At 36.8% G+C, this 23,832-nt stretch overlaps 1 protein-coding gene across 2 annotated transcripts in view; it reads left to right on the forward strand.

Moving 5' to 3' along the window:
- Nucleotides 1–3,750: 3,750 nt before the first annotated feature.
- LOC106142957 (protein slit) overlaps nucleotides 3,751–23,832 on the forward strand; it is a 136,460-nt gene continuing 116,378 nt past the window's right edge. For both annotated transcript variants that reach the window (XM_060953386.1, XM_060953387.1), the window contains exon 1: nucleotides 3,751–3,883. The gene's annotated coding sequence lies outside the window, so the exon portion shown is untranslated. The remainder of the gene's footprint in view (nucleotides 3,884–23,832) is intronic.

A 23,832-nucleotide genomic window follows, 5' to 3' on the forward strand; every position in this document is an offset into this window, starting at 1 on the left:
GCCTAAAGCCTTCCTCGATAAATGGTCTATTCAACACAAAAATAATTTTTCATTTTGAACCAGTTCACGAAATTAGCGCGTTCAAACAAACAAACTCTTCAGCTTTATAATATATGTTAGTATAGATAAGACATTTCGGCTATAATGTATCCAGAGTGACAATGAAGAGAGTTATGAATGTGGATGAAGCGAAGGAAGTATGCAGTGATCGTGGCAAGTGGAAAGAGGTAGTGTCTGCCTACCGCTCCGGGAAAGAGGCGTGACTTTATGTATGTATGTATGTATCCAGAGTTTTGATAAGTTCCTGTTCTCACCGTAATTTGCAACGCCTGCCATTTTATAGCGTCATAAATTTACACAAAATGGCGTCATTCGTCAGCTGCCAAGTGCAGACATATACTTCCGCTGTTAAAGCTGAATGACAATAGTTTTTACATAAATACATACATAGAATATCTTCTATAACAACTTGTCACTATTTAAATCTCAATTCTATCATCAAGCCAAAAAGCTGAACGTGGTCTATCAGTCTTTTCAAGACTGTTGGCTCTGTCTACAGTGTCTTCCCTGCAAGGGATATAGACGTGACTATATGTATGTATGCATCAAAATCGAGAATAAACCTGTTGTGGTCTAAGCAGAAACCATATGGTTACAAATGCGCAAACAGATCGTAGAAATTATAAAAATTGATGCAAAAACTAGTTCCCACAAATTCCCATTTATTCCCACAGCTCTCCACGGCATCATGCGTCAATGTCGGGAACAGACGCCGTTATCAAGATTTATGAGGCTTCAAACGATCGTTTGGCTTTTCAGCCCACAAAAAATGTAGGGTGTAATCCTCGCTCTGTCATAAAAATGAAGATTTTTCTTAACTAAGTGTAATGGAGTATATAGCGCCGTGTGGTTCCCGGCACCAATACAAAAAAGAATAGGACCACTCCATCTCTTTCCCATGGATGTCGTAAAAGGCGACTAAGGGATAGGCTTACAAACTTGGGATTATTTTTTAGGCGATGGGCTAGCAACCTGTCGCTATTTGAATCTCAATTCTATCATTAAGCCAAATAGCTGAACGTGGCCATTCAGTCTTTTCAAGACTGTTGGCTCTGTCTACCCCGCAAGGGATATAGACGTGACCATATGTATGTATGTATGTAAGTGTAATGAAATGTACGCTTGGCTGTGACACCGTAGGTCCCGGGTTCGAATCCCGGCCAGGGCATGATGAGAAATGAACTTTTTCTGATTGGCCTGGGCCTTTGATGTTTATCTATATAAGTATTTATTATAAAAATATAGTATCGTTTAGTTAGTATCTCGTAACACAAGTCTCGAACTCACTACGACGTTAACTCAATCTGTTTAATTTGTCCCGTATGTATTTATTTATTTAATGAAAGGCCTATTAAGATGTAGCGGGTAGCGATGTTTCGGCTCGACCGCCACCAAAGGGAAGATCTAAGTGATAGCGTCGCGTTCTTGTTGTGATTTGCGGCGTATAGATGTCGCCACAGTACTCCCCCCGAAGACCGGGGGTGTTATTGTGTAACTAGTTGTGCCCGCGACTTCATCCCCGTGAAATACATAGTTTTATTGGGCATCATTTAAGCGTGATAATATATAGCCTAAAGACTTCCTCAATAAATGGTCTATTCGGCACAAAAAGAATTTTTCCTATTTGAACCAGTAGTTCCTGAGATTAGCGCGTTCAAACAAACAAACAAACTCTTCAGCTTTATAATGTTAGTATAGATATGTGCGTGTTGGAGCTTGCAAATGCAAGGTTGTCTTCCAGTGAGTAGGAAGTGGAGATGGTAATTATGCTCGTAGTCTGATCTGAAGTGAGTCGAGTCTGTGTGAGAGCGAAGTCAGATGCGCCGGTAGATGTCGTGCATAGCTGCCACGCTTTAGAGAAGACTCGCCGCCGATTAAATCCAGGCGTGGGCTGCGATAGACGCGTCAGTCGCCAAAGTCACCGCGGGGTAGACAGAGCCAACAGTCTTGAAAAGACTAAAAGACCACGTTCAAGTGTATGGATTTATGATGGAATTGAGATTTACATAGCAAAAGGTCGCTAGCACATCAAAAAGAATCCCACTTTTTATCCTTTCCTTTAGTCGCCTTTTACGACATTCATGAAAAAGATATGTAGTGGCCCTAATTCCAAAGTGTCGGGCACCACACGGCATTTAAACCAATACAAATAGAAAGGGTATTCGCTGATGACTAATCAAAATACCTGAGACATATCGGACTAAACCTCTAAAAGCTACGTAGACGAAAGTCACTCGAATAGGCTAGTTTACCAAAAGTCACAACACAAGATTGAACCCACTAACGCCGGTCATGTGCCAATGTGTGTGTAGCCCTTCCACTGTGCACACGGACCCTGCGGGGGGAATGTGTGTGTTATACAGGTATCGTGTGTTCAGCGTGCCAGCGCGGGAGACTACCCGATTTTCGGGGTAATTTTGCATGATCTGGGAGATGAGTTTGGGCAATCGCAATTTACTACTTACTAACTTTTACCCGCAGCTTCTTTCGCGCGAATCCAGCGCGACCTACATAAAACCGACGAATTAAGCGACAACATACAAAAGGCGCTAAATTTAGCGCCACTTACAAAAAGCAACGAATTTATCGTCACCTTCGAATGAGTACAGGTTTTACGCAAATACAGGAACTTGGAATAATTGTATCGGGAGGAAATCTATCCCTAAGTCCAACTACAGACTTTTAATTTTATAACGCATAATTTCAAGCAGATTGATTCAGTAGTTAACGTGTAAAGAGACAACTTACAAGCAAATAAGCATATATTTGCATTTATAATATTTGTTGGGGTCACAAAACATCATAAGTTACGATTTCTCAACATGGCATAGTCATCAAAAAAAAATAATAGGTATTAATTTATAAACACACACAGTTCATGCCGTTCGGCGCATTGTGGATCTGGGCATTTTAATATAGGACCATTTCATCTCTTTCCCACGGATATCATTAATGACAAATAGGAATAGGCGCACATTAATCTAGTGCATGCTTCCGTGTTGATTTGATAGCGAGGAAAACTCATAGTGTGCGTGCACTGTGCAAGCTGTCTCTCTTCCAGTGCAAATTGTAAAATTAATCAAGGGAAAGGCTTATAAATGGGCTAGCAACTTATTCAAATCCCAAGTCACTATTTAAATCTCAATACAGCTAAACATAGCTTTTCAATCTTTTCGAGACTGTTGGCTCTATCTACCCTTACATACATATAGTCACATCTATATCCCTTGCGGGGTAGACAGAGCCGACAGTCTTGAAAAGACTGATAGGCAACGTTCAGCTATTCGGCTGAATTTAATTATAGAATTGAGATTCAAATAGTGACAGGTTGCTAGCCCATCGCTTAAATACGCGTTTAGTCGCCTTTTACGACATCAATGAGAAAGAGATGGAGTGGACCTATTATTTTTTGTATTGGTGCCGGGAACCACACGGCACAATATCTACTCTATAAGGGATAAATACGAAATAATAAGTATTTATGCACACACAGGTCATGAATAGCACCACAGTTGTGGTAAAAGCCATACCCATTCATAATGTAAAACGTTCTTTCATAATATTTACAAGCACAATAAATCGATTACAAGGGTAAATTAACCCGTGTAACTTTCCCCAAAACCTTGCAACACTGCCGAAGCGAGTCCACAAAACAATTTTTTAACCCCGTCAGTGCGCGTTCAACTGCCCGACAGTTGGTATTTTGTTCTCGGTGAAAATTATCGTGTATTCGTGTATAATAAAGTGTACAAGTGTATTCAAAACTGTGTTGTGTGATCATATAACTGTATCCATCAGTGAAATTGTCGTTTTTAAGATATTTGTAAGTATATTTTAAAATAAATAGTTATATTATTTAAGGGTCCGAATATCGTAAGCTTTCGCTTTGTAGTATACGGCGCGAGTAATTTCGTGAATTTTACGAGAGCTTTTTAAGGATACCAGCTTTTATTGCGAAGCTTTCGAAATTTGTTCTCGAGTTCCTTTATTTAATAAGCACTTATCTTTTTAAAATCTAATAAGATTGTATTTTACTTTTTTTAAACTGCGTAAGATGCAAAACTAACACTAGGCAGGTATAAATAAAAATAACAAATAATAATTGAAAATTAAATCTATAAATTCTACAGTTCCTGCATAGTATTAAACTATCAACCCGTAATCCCTAATAAGAAGTAGCCTATATGTTATTCTGGGTCTTCAGCTACCCACATACCAAATTTCATCGTGATCGGTTCAGTAGTTTTTGCGTGAAAGAGTAACAAACATCCATACTGACATACTCACAAACTTTCGCATTTATAATATTAGTAGGATATAAGTACTTATATAGATAAACATCCAAGACCAATCAGTAAAGAACTCATTCTTCATCATGCCCTGGCCGGGACTGAAACCCGAAACTTCCAGTGAATATAATAGAATAGATTTATTTTCAAAATTGGATACAAGGTAATCACTTATTGACGCCACATCACTTTTTATTTATAACTACTGCCGCTTCCAAAACGCATGTGTAGAAGAAGCGGTGGAACGAACTACACTGCAGCATTTTCATCCGACGTCAATTTACAAATATAGATCTCTTAAATCTAAATCGTGGACGAATGCACATTGTATACATTAAAAAAAAACATGAATAATTATTTCAATACGAAAATTTCGTCAAATAAATAAAAATAAAGAAAAAATTAAATAGGTGTCACAGCCAAGCGTAACACCGCTGCGCCACAGAGTCAGAAAAAACAAAGAGGTATCAGCTTTCAATAATATTAAAGCTTAGAATATTTAGAAGTGTGATTCCCGGCACCAGTACAAAAAAGAATAGGACCACTCCATCTCTTTCCCATGAATGTCGTAAAAGGCGACTAAGGGATAGGCTTACAAACTTGGGATTCTTTTTTAGGCGATGGGCTAGCGACCTGTCACTATTTGAATCTCAATTCTATCATCAAGCCAAATAGCTGAACGTGGCCTATCAGTCTTTTCAAGACTGTTGGCTTTGTCTACCCCACGAGCGATATGGACGTGACCATATGTATGTAATTATGTATAAAATAAAATAGGTGTCACAGCCAAGCGTAATACCGCTGCGCCACAGAGTCAGAAAAAACAAAAAGTTAGCAGCTTTGAATAATATTGAAGCTTAGAATATTTAGAAACCCTAAAACACGGATATAATAGGATTATATTTAAACGTAGGTAGGTATACTTACATAATCTTATTACGTGGCCATATTTCTAATCTTTAAGCCAGATTTGCATAAACACATACATACATTATCACGTCCCGTCTGTATCCCTTGCGGGGTAGACTGAGCCAATAGTCTCGCAAAGAGTAAAAGGACACGTTCAGCTTTATGGCTTCATGATGGAATAAATTCTGAAGAGTTTGTTTGTTTGAACGCGTTAATCTCAGGAACTACTGGTTCGAATTGAAAAATTCTTTTTGCGTTGAATAGACCATTTATCGAGAAAGACTTTAGGCTATATAACATCACGCTGCAACTATAAGGAGCAAAGAAATAATGGAATATGTAAAAAAAGGGTAAAATTATTCATCGTTGAGGGCTTCAATGATGCCCAAAATAACTATTTCACGCGGCGAAGTCGCGGGCACAGCTAGTCCCTAATAAATGCCTAGTTGCCACACTCCTAAAGCTTACTACAAGCGCTCATAAAAGCTTAGTACGATCAGAAATCCTCACGGAATCCAGTAATTTCAATAAAACATGGCGGAAACAAGATGGCGTCGTGGTTAAGGTGCAGGATTAAGAAATAAATTTGCAATAAAAATTATGTTATGATATAAAGTTGAGGTGATATGACCAAGACCAATTTGTAATTTTTGTCCATTTTTGGAATATTATTGCTACTTTGAATGACCAGATTTCTTTTCTCCGTTGATGTCGTAAGAGCCGACTAAGGGTATATGTATTAACTATAACGACTAAGGGTACCCGCAGACAGGTTATGTGCTAACAATCTCCCACTATCTTTGAATCTCAATTCCATCAATGTCGTTAATGACTACTATAGAAGTATGCAATTTCACCTGGCAGAAACGCGTTGGTCTATCAATTACATCATAAGCCCTCCAACTAAAACTGACCTTATTTTCTTGTGACTAGTAAGGGGTAAAAAATGTATATACACTTATTATCCTAGCTAGCCAAATGTCAACCCAAGAATACATTAAATCAGAGCTTGCCATGAAGATTGTTTAACGTAAATGAAGCGAAAGAAGTATGCGGGGATCGTGGCAAGTGGAACGATGTTTACTCTGTCTATTCTTCCGGGACTTTATTTATTTTTCTCGCACACAGAGACGCGAGAAATCCTAACAAATATACACGCACTTCATCTCAATTTTCCTTGTAATTAAAGGAGTGGAAAATTGCGCGCGAACCCAATTATTATTTTGAACTCTATTACGTGTGCAATGGAAGAGAAATTCCAATGGCACAAGTGTTTACAATACCCTGAATTAGGGAGCACCAATCAGATTGTGTAAACAAAGACTGCACGAGGAGATAGAGGCTAATTGTACAACGGTAGTGTTGGGACATAGTCGATAAAAATTTGAGTCGATATTATTTATTTACTAATTTATGTACACAGAAAACATCGAGACTGATAAACACAAGAAACAAAATTACAAAGGCACCGCTTATTTCAAAAGAAATCGCTTCCAGCAGGCCCGAGATAGGAGACATGATGGAAAGGGTGACGGGCGTGTACTCCACTCACACAACTATTTTATGTTATGTGTCGTTTTAGTAAAACGTCGCAAGTAAAAGAAATGAAAGATGATTTAAAAAATTCATAGAATGAAAACAATCTTTAATTGTACTAGTTTTTCAAGTTGAGAAAGGACTTGGGTTTAGTTATACAGATGATAAATTGATTTGTTGATTGGAAGGCTTATAATGAACTCGGGATTCTTCTTTTAGTCGAAGCCTAGTAGATTTTTGTATCTAAAATATGAATCTCAATTCAATTATAAAAGCAATCTTTTAATAATTTTCGAAAATATAATACATATATGCAATATGTATACATACTGTTACTCTTGTTTGTTTGTTTGTTAATATAATATAATACTTTTTGTACATAACAAATTTTTTAGTAGTACATAAAAATACATTAAAAATAACGATGTACAAGGGCGGACTTATCCCTTAGAGGGATTTCTTTCAGTCAATCAGGTAACTCGAGAAACATCAAGTAAAGGGATAGTAGCTACTTAATAGAATATGAAATATTTTATCGATACTTCACATCGATGTCCCATCACTATACCAGTGGCGAAACACTGTGGCACGAAGATAACCTGTTCAAATAGTGATGCATGCAATTTGAATACATTATCGATATGCATTGTATATGTTAATTAGGTAGACGACGCTTGGTGTCACGTCTCTGAAGATCTGTAGACTTTTATAACATTATAGGTATTTTATGCACATCAGGAGGGGGAGTGCCGTGTGGTTCCCGGCATCAATAAAAAAAGAATAGGACCACTCCATCTCGTTCCCATGGATGTCGTAAAAGGCGACTAAGGGATAGGCTTATAAACTTGGGATTCTCCTTTTAGGCGATGGGCTAGCAACCCGTCACTATTAGAATCTCAATTCTATCATTAAGCGAAACAGCTGAACGTGGCCTATCAGTCTTTTCAAGGCTGTTGGTTCTGTCTACCCCGTAAGGGATAAAGACGTGATCATATGTATGTATGCAGAAGGGGGTGTAGTTCATTTTCATTTATTTAAAGTAAGTGTCGGTGGTCGAGTCGGTAAGATGTCCGGTTAGAATGCGTGTGGCGCAAAAAGACACAGGTTCGAATCACACCTCGGTCATTACCAAAGACTATTTTCAAAGTTATGTAAAACATTAGTTTGAATACTAATTTCTGCTGTTACGGTGAGGGAAAACATCGTGATGAAACCTGCACATTCAGGCAACTGGATGTTGTAACCATGATCGATCCAATACGGGTTAGGTTCCCCTGCAAAGGTTGCGGAGGTCAGACGGGAGTCGCTTCGTGTGAAAACCTGACTCACCCAATCCAGGGTCCATGGTCAAAGGCATACCCTGGGCTCCTCTCATTCTTGGATGCAACCAGGACTAAAGCCAGGAGGAAGAAGAAGAATTGTATGTATTTCAGAGGTTTCGAGTATGTAAAGTTTTCTATTGGTGCCGGGAACTACACGACACTTAAAATATTACAAAAATTAAAAATAAAATCATAAAAGAGCAAAAAATAACAACCAGTAGTAAAAATAACCACTATGCCAGTCATATAATTCAATCCATTTGATAAATAATAAATTATAATATTAAGGTCGTGTGCAATAAATTAAAAATAAATCGACTATTTATATAATGTGGTTTTTAAATTACCGGCGATTTAGAATAGGATACCTACCATTAGAATAGCTACCATTACCATCTCTGTCTAATGGATTTCGTAAAAAGTGACTTAGGGAATAAGCAAATACATACATACTACTTTTACTATGATCTAATACGGGTTAGGTTCCCTTGCAAATTAATCAGACGGCAGTCACTTTGTCGAATTGTACGGCTGGTACCAAGCATTTTATTTGCCGTACTTACAAACACATACGTTTAATCACGTCTTTAACCCATACGGGGTAGATAGAGCCAACAGCCTTTTGAAGGCCATCACCACGTTTGAAATTGTGACATTAATGTTCCTATTAGACTTCCGTTCTTTGATGTAAGTTAAAATTTATGAGTAACTAATTTAAATACATATTTTACCGTTACTTACATACAGTTAACGATTCTCTTATCTTAAACACTGCTTTATCAGGTAAGTTACCGTTTTGGGTAAGTTCACAATGTTGAGATAAAAATATGACGTAAGTTTGTGCGTTTGTACCGTGAGTTAAGTTAGTTAGTTAGTCAAATTGAGTCCGTGGCGACATGTCTACACCACACCACAATACATGCATAAAATTACGCCTCTTTCCCGGAGGGGTAGGCCGAGACTACATCTTTCCACTTGCCACGATCTCTGCTTTCTTCCTTCGATTCATCCACACTCATTACTCTCTTCATGCAAGCTCGGCGGTTTCGGGTACTCTTGACCTGACCCTTTGCCAGGACGTCCTTAATTCCACACGTCACAACAATAAAAAATAAAATCACGCGACGCTATCAGTCAAAAACAGCGAAAATCCCTAAATCGCGCAAGCAAAGATTTCACTGATCGGAGGTCCAGTAATTAGCTGCCAGATGATAGCGAGCTACTTGGTGAGCGTTGAAGTAGACCAAAGGCGAAGACTCACTTGTATAGGGCGGTGAAGTGTCACATCGTGACGCTCTGAGCCATTCTCTTTTTCTTCATTTCATTCATTCATTTTTATTATCATTGATTTTTTTTTCTTTTTTCAGTGTTAGTTTTCAATTAAGTTATAACACCGGCGGGTTCTTTATTTTTTTAATTATTATTTATTTATATATTTATGTAGGTACATCAAAGAAAATAAGAATAAAACTGAAAATAAAGAAAAATTCAGTACAAGGGCACTACATAATTTTTTACATTATTTGTTTATAATTTCAGTCTTTTACAAAATATTCCTACATTACATTACATAAAATCACGCCTTTTCCCCCGAGGGGTAGGCAGAGAGTCCATCTTTCCACTAGCCACGATCTCTGCATACTACCTACGCTTCATCCACATTCATAACACTCTTCAAAATATTTTTATTTGACTAAAAAGAAACAGCGTTCTACGTTCAAATAACATAAAATTTGTCTACTACGGAAATTATTCTATCTGGTTTTCCCGTCTAGACGCCACAGCTGTTGCTCGAGTAGAAATATTTTAGTGCGAAAAAATCAGATGTAGGTACCTAAAGAGGTTGGCATTGGGTAAGTATGCCTAAAAATATGTTGTGCTCAAATGTTTTATTTTGTTAAAAAGGACTTTAGATAAGGACCTCTACATATCTTTCCCATGGATGTCGTAAAAGGCGATTTAGAGATAGGCTTATGAATTTGAGATTCTTCTTATAGGCGATGTGCTAGCAACCCGTCACTATTTGAATCTCGATTCCATCATTGAGCCATACAGCTGAACGTGGCCTATCATCAAGATTGTCGGCTTTGTCTACCCCGCAAGAGATACAGACGTGATTTTATGTATTTGTGTACATTACAAAAAAAAAATTAAATTAATTTTTTTTAAATTCAATTGAAAATCAAATTTTTTTATTTATTATTATAGAATACTTCATATCGCTTGATAATTGTCAAATCTTTTGATTTCACAACCTTGGTTGACGTCAAATAAATTACTTAAAACTAAGTTTACAGCCGTTTCCAAGGCGTCATTTTCTTCAACAACGTCAACTTCACAAATATCCAAACTTAAAATAGAATGTGAACGAGAGAATACATTGTTTATTTTTTTTTATAATTAATATTAAAAAAAAATTATTATGGTATTTATAATTTAAAAATTTATAACTTCGGGTCTCTTTCGTTTAAAACGATGGCTACCTGTCAATGACTCTAATCCTCAATTTCAACTAAACATGGCCTACAAGTCTTACGGTAATTGGCTCTGTCTACCCCGTGTGGGTGAAAGATGTGGATTGTATGTGTGCATAAGATATTAGAAAGTAAGTTGAGCATAAATTTGAATTTCAAATTCCCTTATCATTCCATCGATAAGTGACCAAATATTTGCATTCCCACGCATGTAAATTATCGTGTAACTAGCTTAGAATAGAATAGCTTTTTTATTTTTCAAAACTGGATACAAGGTATCTCTTATTGACATCACTTTTTATGTGTGTATAGATTAACGTAAATAAATAATTAATCAACATAATATCGTGTTAAGTAGATATCCTACTACTATTATAAAGGCGAAAATTTGTATGGATGTATGGATGTTTGTTACTCTTTCACGCAAAAACTACTGAACCGATTACCATGAAATTTGGTATGTAGGTAGCTGAAGACCCAGAATAACACATAGGCTACTTTTTATCCCAGAGTTCCCGCGGGATTGATAGGGTTTCCATGCGGACGAAGTCGCGGGCGGCCTCTAGTTTATTAATAATTCTATGTCCGTATGAGTTAAAATCATTCAACAATTTTGTTTAACGGTAATGTTGAGCTTATGACATCTATATGTTTAATGTTTATACAAAAAATGTATAACTTGGAATGAAGCTAATGTGGATGTCACGTCGCGCTTATTGGCTCTTCTCACGGATAGGGATGTACGGCGAATTGGAATGTCGATATCGATATAGCACTTGGTTACCTTCACTTAAACGGGATACATATTTTTAATTATGTTTGTTAGAAATATCATTAAAGTTTAATGTAAGCAATGCAATGTCTTGGTTCATTGAAATTGATCACAATATCTTCAACCTTCTATTGTTAAAGGTAAGACTATAAATGAACACGGAAAAAAACACTTGTTTTGAAACAAGTTAAATTGTAATTCAAGAAAATTTTAGTAAATAATTTATGATATTTTGATAAAGAAGTATTTAACACTAGAGGCCGCCCGCGACTTCGTCCGCATGGAAACCCTATCAATCCCGCGGGAACTCTGGGATAAAAAGTAGCCTATGTGTTATTCTGGGTCTTCAGCTACCTACATACCAAATTTCATGGTAATCGGTTCAGTAGTTTTTGCGTGAAAGAGTAACAAACATCCATACAAACTTTCGCCTTTATAATAGTAGTAGGATTTAAAAACTATCGATAACGTAGCCCGTCCCATCACTAGCTCTACAAATATTGACCTATCGATCGCCGAACTAACCGTCAACACTAGACGGTTAATTTCGGTGAAGCATTTACTTGCTATCTTTATCATACACTAGTTTTTGATCGTGAATACGTTTGTAACAAATAAAAAATATTTCTTTATGTGCTTAAAAAGTTAATACAATAAAAAGAGTGAAGGCATCATTGAAGCCCTCAAGGATTAATAGATTTCCCCGTTTTTTCACATTTTCCATTATTTCTTTTCTACTTATAGTTGCAGCGTGATGTTATATAGCCGAAAGCCTTCCTCGATAAATGTTCTATTCAGCACAAAAATAATTTTTCAATTTGAACCTGTAGTTCCTGAATTTTGCGCCACCTAAAAAAACATACAGATATTCGCAAATCCCACGGGAACTATAGTTTTTACCGGGACGAAAGGTACCCTATGTCCTGCTCCAGACTCTCAATTATATATAACGTGATATTTCAAGAAGATAAATTCAGTAATAACCCGTAAAGAGGTAACAAATAAATTCACTTTCGCATTTAAATATAACTAGAGGCCGCCCGCGACTTCGTCCGCATGGAATCAATCCCGCGGGAACCGCGGGATAAAAAGTAGCCTATATGTTATTCTGGGTCTTCAGCTACCTACATACCAAATTTCATCGTAATCGGTCCAGTAGTTTTTGCGTGAAAGAGTAACAAACATCCATACTGACATCCTGACATACTCACAAACTTGCGCATTTATAATATTAGTAGGATTCGGGACAATCTTCATGATCTGCGTGTGTGGTTCCCGGCACCAACAGAAAAAAGAATAGGACCACTCCATCTCTCTCCCATGGATGTCGTAAAAGGCGACTAAGGGGTAGGCTTATAAAATTGGGATTCTTCTTTTAGGCGATGGGCTAGCAACCTGTCACTATTTGAACCTAAATTCTATCATTAACCCAAATAGCTGAACGTGGCCTATCAGTCTTTTCAAGACTGTTGGCTCTGTCTACCCCGCAAGGGATATAGACGTGATTATATGTGATGTGATGTTCATGATCTGATAGTCATGAAATAACTTGCAAATAGTACATAATGGCAGGATGTGTTATTTTGTATGGATTGTTTGGAAGCAGGTCAGGTCATTTAGTTGATAATTCATGTGTTTATGTGTGGCCATGGCGTTCATTTCGGCCAAGTGTGAGTCGGGCACGCGCACGAAGGGTTACGTATATTAACAGCTAGCTGTGCGCGCGACTCCGTCCGCGTGGAATAGTTATTTTGGGCATCATTGAAGCCCTCAAGGATGAATAATATTCCCCGTTTTTTTTCACATTTTCCATTATTTCTTTGCTCCTTATAGTTGCAGCGTGATGTAATATAGCCTAAAGCCTTCCTCGATAAATGGTTTATTCATCGCAAAATGATTTTTTTTTAAAAGATCTAGTTGTTCCAGATATTAGCGCGTTCAAACAAACAAACTCTTCAGCTTTATAATATTAGTATAGATTACAAATTAATAGTATCTATGATGTTTTTACTACTGAACAACTGACATTAACAATTTCGAGCAAAAATCAACATATCACGTTTGTCTCATGGGAGCCCTTTTAAATATTAACATAAATAATTCTAGTTTATGTTATTGTAGGTAACGAAAACATAAAACACACTGGTTTAAATTTTAACTTTCCAGCTGTCACGGTTCATGAGATACAGCCTGGTGACTGACAAACGTACAGACAAAATCTTCCTTGCCTTCCTTAGATTTCTTTTGTAGTCTACAGGTGCCCTAAAAGAGGGTTTCGGGTAAACGGGGGTAATTAACGGGTTTCTCCGTGGTATAAACCTGTGGCGATTTCACTAACGTCGCACCCGCCATCGGCCAATCACAGCGCGTATGCTAAATCGCGCAAGCAAAGTGTTATAAAAATAATGTTACAATATCTATATAATTTATTGTATTAATTAATTTATTTGATAATGTTTATAATGTAAATTCATGGAACTATATTTTTCCATGCCAACTGCGGCTGAATGTTTAGTGCTTAAAACAAATGTAACAACTGTATTATGACTCATTTATTGCATAATAAATCATTCATTCATTCAAAGATTACACGGATTAGAGCATAAATACATCGTCTGTCGTGCGGTTCCCCAGGTATCATCTAGCCTGACGGAAAAATCTCCCTTCCGTGGTGGTCGAGTCCGAATTATCGCTCCCGCTACAAATTAGAGTACCTACTTAGACCTAAACTACTTTCTACACAAGACGTATATATTTATAACTGACAGCTGAAGCTTTTATCGATAAAAATTTATCGATAACGTTTGTCCGTTTGTTTGTACAAGCTTTGACACCAGTGATACAAAATCGTGACGAGTTACTTAGTCCAACTCAGAGTGGCTATTTTTAACAGACTATAAAACAAACTATTCCTTGTATAATATATAGAATAGTATAGACATTTTTATTTATTTATTATGACGAATTTTTAATTGTGCCGTGTGGTTCCTGGCACCAGTACAAAAAAGAATAGGACCACTCCATCTCTTTTCCATGGATGTCGTAAAAGGGATTCTTTTTTTAGGCGATGGGCTAGCAACCTGTCACTATTTGAATTTCAATTCTATCATTAAGCCAAATAGCTGAACGTGGCCTGGCCATTCAGCCTTTTCAAGACTGTTGGCTCTGTCTACCTCGTAAGCGATAAAGACGTGATCATATGTGTGTATGTATTTATTATAACAATTACAATTTGTAAAGTACAATAGGCGGACTTAATGCTAATAGCATTATCTAACAGTCTACCATTGGGTTAAAGCGGAGAACCTTTGTGTGGGTGATAATACGAGTAATACTTACTATACCATTTATGCTATATATAACCTAAACTACACTACACATACATACATATTTTATTATCTTTTCCCTCTTTTCTTTCTTTCTTTTTCCCGCTTTATTTTCATCATGTTGGTTAAACTTTAGAGAAAGAGAGGGCAGATTGAAAATCATAATCAAAGCCAGTGAGTACTCTAGTTAACGAGTTAGTTAAAAAAAACTAAATTAATCTCAAAATTCCCTTGATCCGTTATTGTAACACTCTCCAAACTCATGCTTGTTCACTAACATTATCAACAAGCTTTTGCACAGGGATTACCTAGACGAACGTATCTTGATAAAATTAAGGACGTCCTGGTAAAGGGTCAGGTCGAGAGTGCCCGAAACCGCCGAGCTTGCATGAAGAGAGTTATGAATGTGGATGAAGCGAAGGAAGTATGCAGAGATCGTGGCAAGTGGAAAGAGGTAGTGTGTATAAATATAAATATATAAAGGACAAATTACACAGATTGAGTTAGCCTCGAAGTAAGTTCGAGACTTGTGTTACGAGATACTAACTCAACGATACTTTATTTTATAATAAATACTTATATAGATAAACATCCAAGACCCAGGCCAATCAGAGAAAGTTCTTTTCTCATCATGCCCTGACCGGGATTCGAACCCGGGACCTCCGGTGACACAGACAAGCGTACTACCGCTGCGCCACAGAGGCCGTCAGTATGTGTACATATATTGACACCTCGGTTTTCGAGTCCGCCTGTCTGTCAACAGACCCGTAGATGTTTTTTTTTGTTGGCCTTTCGACCGGCGACCATTATCTTGTTTCAACCTTTTTTGTTTTGGAGACACGGAGCTAAATAGCTCTGGTATTTGTTCAGAAGTAAAAAAATATGGTTAAAAGTTATTCCAATGTTGTTATTTGTTGGTCGCGACTTAGGTTATTTTGTAAGAAGTCTTTGATAATGTGTCGCGTTAATATTTTAGAGAATTCTCTGATTGGCCTGGGTCTTGGATGCATATCTATATGTATAAGTATTTACAATTAAATAAATATGACACCAATAGAAAAAAGACAATATTTACAGCAAGCTTGTACTATATTTTGATCTATTATTTCTGTTACAACGAAAAAAATTAACAGAGTAATACGAGTTTTACTAGAAAAAGCAATTTTAACAATACAACATTAAAATTCTACAGCGCATTCACACATAAATTAAAACAATAACACATCCAATTAAGATTATTACGGATAACGCGTGTTAAACACATCCATATTATAAATATCCCACCGTATAATTAGAGAAGGTCCAAATGGGCGACCTTGAGGTGAACCGACACATATATCATAAAAAATTATGTATGCTTAAATTTATTATCACGTAAAAGATAAAAGTAAGGTTATAAATCATTGTTAAATAGACCCTGTTAAGAGGCAGTCGATAAATTATGATTATTATCAGTTAAAATGGTGGTTAATGTGATCAAAAGCCTGAGTTTAATCGATAAAAGCTGGTTTTGTTTGTATTAGACGATATGAAGTTATTTTCTCGTGAAATTTACCTTTTTTTTTCGATTTGGCGTCATTGTTATTGTTTGTTTGTCGAGAAATATAAAAATATGAATTGGCGGACTCTTATCAGCCCAAAAAGGGATTTCTTTCAGTTAACTAATACTTGTGTCGTGAGGTTCCCGGTACCAATAAAAAAAGAATAAGACCACTCTATATCGATCCCATGGATGTCGTAAAAGGCGACTAAGGGATAGGCTTATAAACTTGGGATACTTCTTTTGTCACTATTTGAATCTCAATTCTATCATAAAGCCAAACAGCTGAACATGGCCTCTTGGCTCTGTCTACCCCGCAAGGGATATAGACGTGATTGTATGTATGCATGTAACTAATACTTGTTCCTAATGGTATTATCCAAAATATCCTAGCGTTAGTCATTCAATTTTTTTGGAAAGAAACCCATGGTGCAAGTACGCAGGGATTGTGGCAAGTGAAAAGATGTAGCCTTTGCCTACCCCTCCGAGAAAGAATAGTGATTATGTTTTTATTGTATGAAAGTTTTCAAACAAGTGCACATTCAATGTGAGAAATTTTACTTTAGCGGAAGAATTTAATCACAGATATCTGAATCGAGTCTGATTTCTGTTTATACATACATACATACATATAATCACGTCTATATCCCTTGCGGGGTAGACAGAGCCAACAGTCTTGAAAAGACTGATAGGCCACGTTCAGCTATCTGGCTTTAAAATAGAATTGAGATTCAAATAGTGACAGGTTGCTGGCCCATCGTCTAAAAGAAAAATCCCAAGTTTATAAGCCTACCCCTCAGTCGCCTTTTACGACATCCATGGGAGAGAGATGGAGTGGTCCTATTATTTTTCTATTGGTGCCGGGAACCACACGGCACGATTTCTGTTTATTTATAGCTGTATGTCTGTATGGTTATGAGCAATGACATATGTCATGAACGAAAATGCGATATGAAACAATTGACCCCAACGTGGTGTCATTTAATTTGCTGCAAAGCTGTTTACAAATGAGCGACCCACATTGTCTTAGGCTGGTATTACACTTGCGTCATTTGACATACATACATATAATCACGTTTATATCCCTTGCGGGGTAAACAGAGGCAATAGTGACATGTTGCTTGTCCAACACCTAAATAGAATCCCAAGTTTAAAAGCCTATCCCTCAGTTGCCTTTACGACATAATGTATATGGGAAAGACATGGAGTGGTCCAATTCTTTTTCTATTTGTGCCGGGAACCACACGTACTTAGGTAAATATAACTTTCATGGCTAGAAGGAAAATTCATTATTTGCGATTCAGTGAATAAATAATATAATTATAAGGTGTTGATTTAATTTTTTATGATATTTCATTTGTAAGCATTAAATATAAGACCTTTTTAACCATTGCAGGGGTGACAAAATTGTATAGATATATATGTAAATCGCCAGATAGACAGACATGACAAACTTGTAACACCCCGTCTTGTTTTCGTCGGTTCTTAAAAAAAGTTATAGTCAGCCTACTCGCGTTTTGTCGTGAATCAGATTGTCGTATGACTGATATGTAGTCCATTATTATAATTGCTTGTATACGCACGTGGGCGCGGTAGAATTTCTAATAACTTTTATCACTACGTTTGCATTTAGTTCTAACACGTAAAAATGCCATTTAGTTTCCGAGTTACGCACTTAAAAATATATCTGTCATTTGTCTAATAATACGTTCCAATTATAATGTACTTTTGACAGCAACACAGTGACACCTAACCTTAGATCATTACATTTCTTCTAAGCACCAAAACTCTTAAAGTACTTACCTACTTTATTTTAAAGCTGGACTTTGATGAAATAAAATAAAGAAAGATATTATTTTATTGGAGCTTAAAATACAAGGAAAGATAACTTAAAAATCTTATTCTTACTTATATGCTACCAAAAAGGTTCTAATCAGGTCATGTCATGACATGGTGACGACGCTGATTTGCAGTGCCAGCCTTCCTCCAAAGATTATCAAAATAACAATGAGTAAAATAAAAAAAAAAAACAAAAAACTTTCACTAGAAAAAAAAAACAAAAGCAAATTGTAACCAAAATATATCCGGCCACATGGCACTAATTAAAAACTCATTTGGTTTTAAATATCATAAATCAACCGACAAGTCCTGCGGGATTACCCGGGATTACGGGATTGCGCGGGGCGTACGGATTTGGCGCGGAAACGCTCATTTGTAAAACGAATTCTGGCGGAAAAACTGTTTTTTTTATAGATGACATTAAAAATACGACAAAGAAATTGAATTTAAAGTTGTAGCGAAAATCCTATGAGTAAAAGAAAACCCCAAATATTAATTATGAATCAAACTAAATTCTTAATGCGTTCTACCGAATATTTTCAGTTATTTTTATAGAATGACTGAAATAACTCGGAGATTCTCTCGCACCTCTTAAATCTCTGTAGCCACCGGTACTGCCAGGATAAACACTGTTTCCGGAAACCGCACTAAAAACAGAATAGGGATGGGGTAATACGTTCAGGAATTAATAAAATATATATGTATATATTTATGGGACTCCCACGGATGTCGCTAAAGGCGACTAAGGAATAATGACTAAGAAGGGATAGTTCTGTAAACTTGGAATTCTTCTTTTAGGCGATGGGCTAGCAACCTGTCACTATTTGAATCTCAATTCTATCATTTAGCCAAATAGCTGAACGTGGCCGAATCAGTCTTTTCAAGACTGTTGGCTCTGTTTACCCCACAAGGGATATAGACGTGACCATATGTATGTAGGAGGTCCATCGTCACTTTAAATTGAAAATCAAGTATAAAGCGAACTCATTTCTCACATGCCGACCGTGTGACATGCGTCATTCAATTAAAACAACGTTGAAAAGGTTTCTTTTGAATGTGTCATTTGACAATAGCTGTCAAATGACAATGTTTTGTGTGAAAATGGATGGGTACATTACATACTTATTCGTTTATTTTTAGGTTAGAAGTGGTATTCGTGTCTGTGCTCACAATTTGTTACACATTTCTTTTTTCTAATATATTTTATTTACGTTTATAATATACATATATTAGCATTATTTTTCAGAAGTATTTTTAAAACTTTAAAAAAACATCAATTCAGGATTTGATATTTGTTATTTACTTATTTCGTTCTCTACATGCCGACATATAGTCACGTCTATATCCCTTGCGGTGTAGACAGGGCCAACAGTCTTGAAAAGAAAATTCCATTATAAAGCCACACAGCTGAACGCGGTTCAGCTGTGTGGCTTTATAATGAAATTGAGATTCAAATAGCGACAGGTTACCAGCCCATCTCCTACAAGAAGATTTTTAAATTTATTACCCTATCCCTTAGTCGCGTTTTACGTCATTCACGAGAAAGATACGGAGTGGTTAAATTATAAATTGACGTAAATCCCTATAAAATAATTAGCAAAAAAAAAAAAAAAAAAACAAAATTAACAATTTTTGCATTAAAATTTTTTTTCGATACACTAAATATAATAACGAAGTCGTGTCCCATCCCTACTCATTAAGACGTCATTAGTAAAATGACGCCGCACGTGTTCACAAATAATCTCAGCCGCCGGCCGGTTCCCTGCTCTGTTTTAAATATAAAGAAACATGTTTACATCTTGAAACAAAACGTTTCACTTACACTGAAACGTGGTTCATGGCTTATAATGTCTACGAATAAAGTTGAAATTGCATTGACAGTTTTCATTTCTTCATAAGTTATAATATTTTGACAGCAAACTACTTAGGTATTATTATTAGTAAACTCTTTGAAGTGGATATTAAGTATAATAAATCATTAATTTGTAATGGAACAAGGAGGATTGTGCCGTGTGGTTCCCGGCACCAATGGAAAAAAAATAGGACTAGTCCATCTGTTGCCCATGAATGTCGTATAATACTACTAAGGGATAGGCTTATAAACTTGCGATTCTTCTTTTAGGCGATAGGCCTAGCAACCTGTCACTTTTTGAATCTCAATTCTACTATTGAGCCGAGCAGTTGAACGTGGCCATTCAGTCTTTTCAAGACTGTTGGCTCTGTCTACCCCGCAAGGGATATAGACGTGACCATATCTATGTATGTTATTTTAATGTGTACGTACAGTATTGTCTGCCACATGTTGCATAATTGTGAATTTCAGACTTTTCAATGGCTCCGTCTGCCTCGCAAGGGTTATAGACGTGATTATATGTATGTAAAATCTTCTATGTCCAACCCTTATTCCTGTTATTTGGGATCGGGTCTTCTCACTGATTTGTGTCATGTTAAACTTTGACGGCCTCTGTGGCGCAGCGGTAATACGCTTGTCTGTGACATCGGAGGTCCCGGGTTCGAATCCCGGCCATAATGAGCCAGGGCATAATGAGAAAAAAACTTTTTCTAATTGGCCTGGGTCTTGGATGTTTATCTATATTAAGTATTTTTTTATAAAATATAGTATCGTTTAGTTAGTATCTCGTAACACAAGTCTCAAAGAACTTACTTCGAGGCTAACTCAATCAGTGTAATTTGTCCCGTATATATATATAAAAAAAAAACTGTCCTGGGTTTTCACATCGGGGAGTTTAGTTGAGAATCCAAAGAACCTCAAGTTTGGCTTTGTTTTGGTCTTTGTCAATGCTTCACCACCAGGTCAATGGTCGTCCACCTCGTCTTATTTATCCCCCTGGCTAAGATTAAACTGTCCCTGATGCTAAGAGTGCTCCAATGAATACTATCCTGGATTGGGTGAGTCAGGTTTTCACACGAAGCGACTCCCGTCTGACCTCCGCAACCTTTGCAGGGGAATCAAACTCGCATGGTTAACAAAAGCTTATTATTACTCACTAGCTGTGCCCGCGACTTCGTCCGCGTGGAATAGTTATTATGGGCATCATTGAAGCCCTCAAGTATGAATAATTTGCCCCGTTTTTTCACATTTTCCATTATTTCTTCGCTCGTTTTAGTTGCAGTGTGATGTTATATAGCCTAAAGCCTTCCTCGATAAATGGTCTATTCAAAACAAAAATTATTTTTCAATTCGAACCAGTAGTTCTTGAGATTAGCGCGTTCAAACAAACAAAAAAACTCTTCAGCTTTATAATATTAGTATAGATTAAACCTAACATAAAGTTTATGTATGTTTATTTATGCCGAGCTTGCATTAAGAGAGTTATGAATGTGAATGAAGCGAAGGAAGTATGCAGAGATCGTGGCAAGTGGAAAGAGGTAGTCTCTGCCTACCCCTCCGGGAAAGATGCGTGATTTTATGTATGTATAAAGTTTATGTAGACGCGTGAAACTTAATCTAATGTTCACACATAGTTAATGTCTGTATGTCTGTTACAAATGACGTGGTAAACGATTTATTTAAGTTATTTTTAGAAATGTTGGGAATGTTGTGATGTGAAAGAAGATGTAGTTACAGGAATAGAAAAGGGTATGTTAAGATGGTTCGGTCATGTGGAGAGGATGAATGAAAGCAGGTTGACTAAGCAGATATACAAGGAGAGTGTGGAGGGAAAGGTCGGAGTGGGAAGACCTAGACGAACGTATCTTGATCAAATTAAGGACGTCCTGGTAAAGGGTCAGGTCAAAAGTACCCGAAACCGCCGAGCTTGTATGAAGAGAGTTATGAATGTGGACGAAGCGAAAGAAGTATGCAGAGATCGTGGCAAGTGGAAAGAGGTAGTCTCTGCCTACCCCTCCGGGAAAGAGGCGTGATTTTATGTATGTATGTATGTATGTATTTTTAGAAATAATTAGCTGCCTGGAGATTTACAGTCAATTACATACTAAATACATATGGTCACATCTATCTCTATATCCCTTGCGGGGTAGACAGAGCCAACAGTCTTGAAAAGACTGATAGGCCACGATCAGCTATTTGGCTCAATGATGGAATTGAGATTCAAATAGTGACAGGTTGCTAGCCCATCGCCTAACAAAAGAATCCCAAGTTTGTAAGCCCTTAGTCGCCATTAACGACATCCATGGGAAATAGACGGAGTGGTCCCTTTCTTTAGTGCCGGGAACCACACGGCACGTCTTGATAATCTTTAATAATAAACATGCAAATTATTGAATTGTCAAAACTGTTAAACGGCATTTTAACTGTAGGATGTAAGCATAAAACGCCAATAAAATTATACGGAATAGCGCAGTAAACTTGATAATGTAGTTACAGAGAAACGGACAAACAAACATACAAAACGCGTCGATCGCGGAGGCGCGTGGGACGTAGGGACAAACAATTTGTTAAGGCCAAGTTTTGTTTACATTGAAAAGAATGTTACTTAATAAAAAGACTAAAAAAATATTTTTTTTAACATAACATTTTTTTTAAATTTTATCTTTTGCCGAATACCGCCGAGATTGCATGAAGAGAGTTATGAATGTGGATGAAGCGAAAGAAGTATGCAGGGATGTGCAAAGTGGAAAGATGTGGTCTCTGCCTACCTCTCCGGGAAAGAGGTGTGATTTATCTACGTATGTTCCTCGATTGACTCTGAATTAATAGGCAAGAGAGAGAAAACTAACATGATTAGAACGAAATATCACTCACTGCCTGTTAGTTTTTTTAATTGGGAGACCAACAACCGATTACAAAAAACGACGGCCTCTGGGGCGCAGCGGTAGTACGCTTGTATGTGACACCGGAGGTCCCGGGTTTGAATTCCGGCCAGGGCATGATGGGAAATAACTTTTCCTGCTCGTTGAGTTAGTATCTCGTAACACAAGTTTCGAACTTACTTCGAGGCTAACTCAATCTGTGTAATTTGTAAAAAAAAAAAACAAGTGGTCAATTATAGGTCCTCACACACAAAACATTAATACAATTATAAAAAGTAACATAAATCAATCAATTATGATTTCAAAGGTTAATTAATGATCCAATTAAGATGAAAGTTTTTAAAAAATAGTAGGTAATTAATTCGAAGGAAAGTAGGCTATCTACATCTTTTTAGGGAAACTCCCACAGGAACATCGGCTATTACGTACTAGCGCGCAAACCATTTTTTTTTAAAGATAACACGCCTTTTTTTAATGAAAGAAAGAACATCGCCTTAACACTTAAACAGATTTGTTTACGACTTAATATCAAGCAGAGCTCACAATGAGAGCGACCGAGGACTTTATTAAAGTTCTTTACCACACACTTAACTGTCATAATTTATTACAAATTGGATGATTTTTAAAAGATAATACATACATACATCTGTGTAATTTGTAAAAAAAACTAGCGACCCGTCTCGGTTTCGCACGGTTGCAAAATTCGGAAAAAATTATACATAAAAACCTTCCTCTTGAATCACTCTACCTGTTACAAAAAACCGCATCAAAATCCGTTGCGTAATTTTAAAGATTTAAGCATACAGACAAACAGACTAAAATAGCGACTTTGTTTTATACTATGTAGTGAAAATACATTAAATAAAGCCTTTTTCCCGGAGGGGTAAGCAGAGACTACATTTTTCCACTTGCCACGATCTCTGCATACTTCCTTCGCTTCATCCACATTCATAACACTCTTCATGCAACCTCGGCGGTTTCGGGTACTCTTGATTTTTACAAGATGACAAAAAAACGTTCTAAACGTGCGC

Source organism: Amyelois transitella, chromosome 31 (assembly GCF_032362555.1).
Source record: "Amyelois transitella isolate CPQ chromosome 31, ilAmyTran1.1, whole genome shotgun sequence".
Classification (NCBI taxonomy): Eukaryota; Metazoa; Arthropoda; class Insecta; order Lepidoptera; family Pyralidae; genus Amyelois; species Amyelois transitella.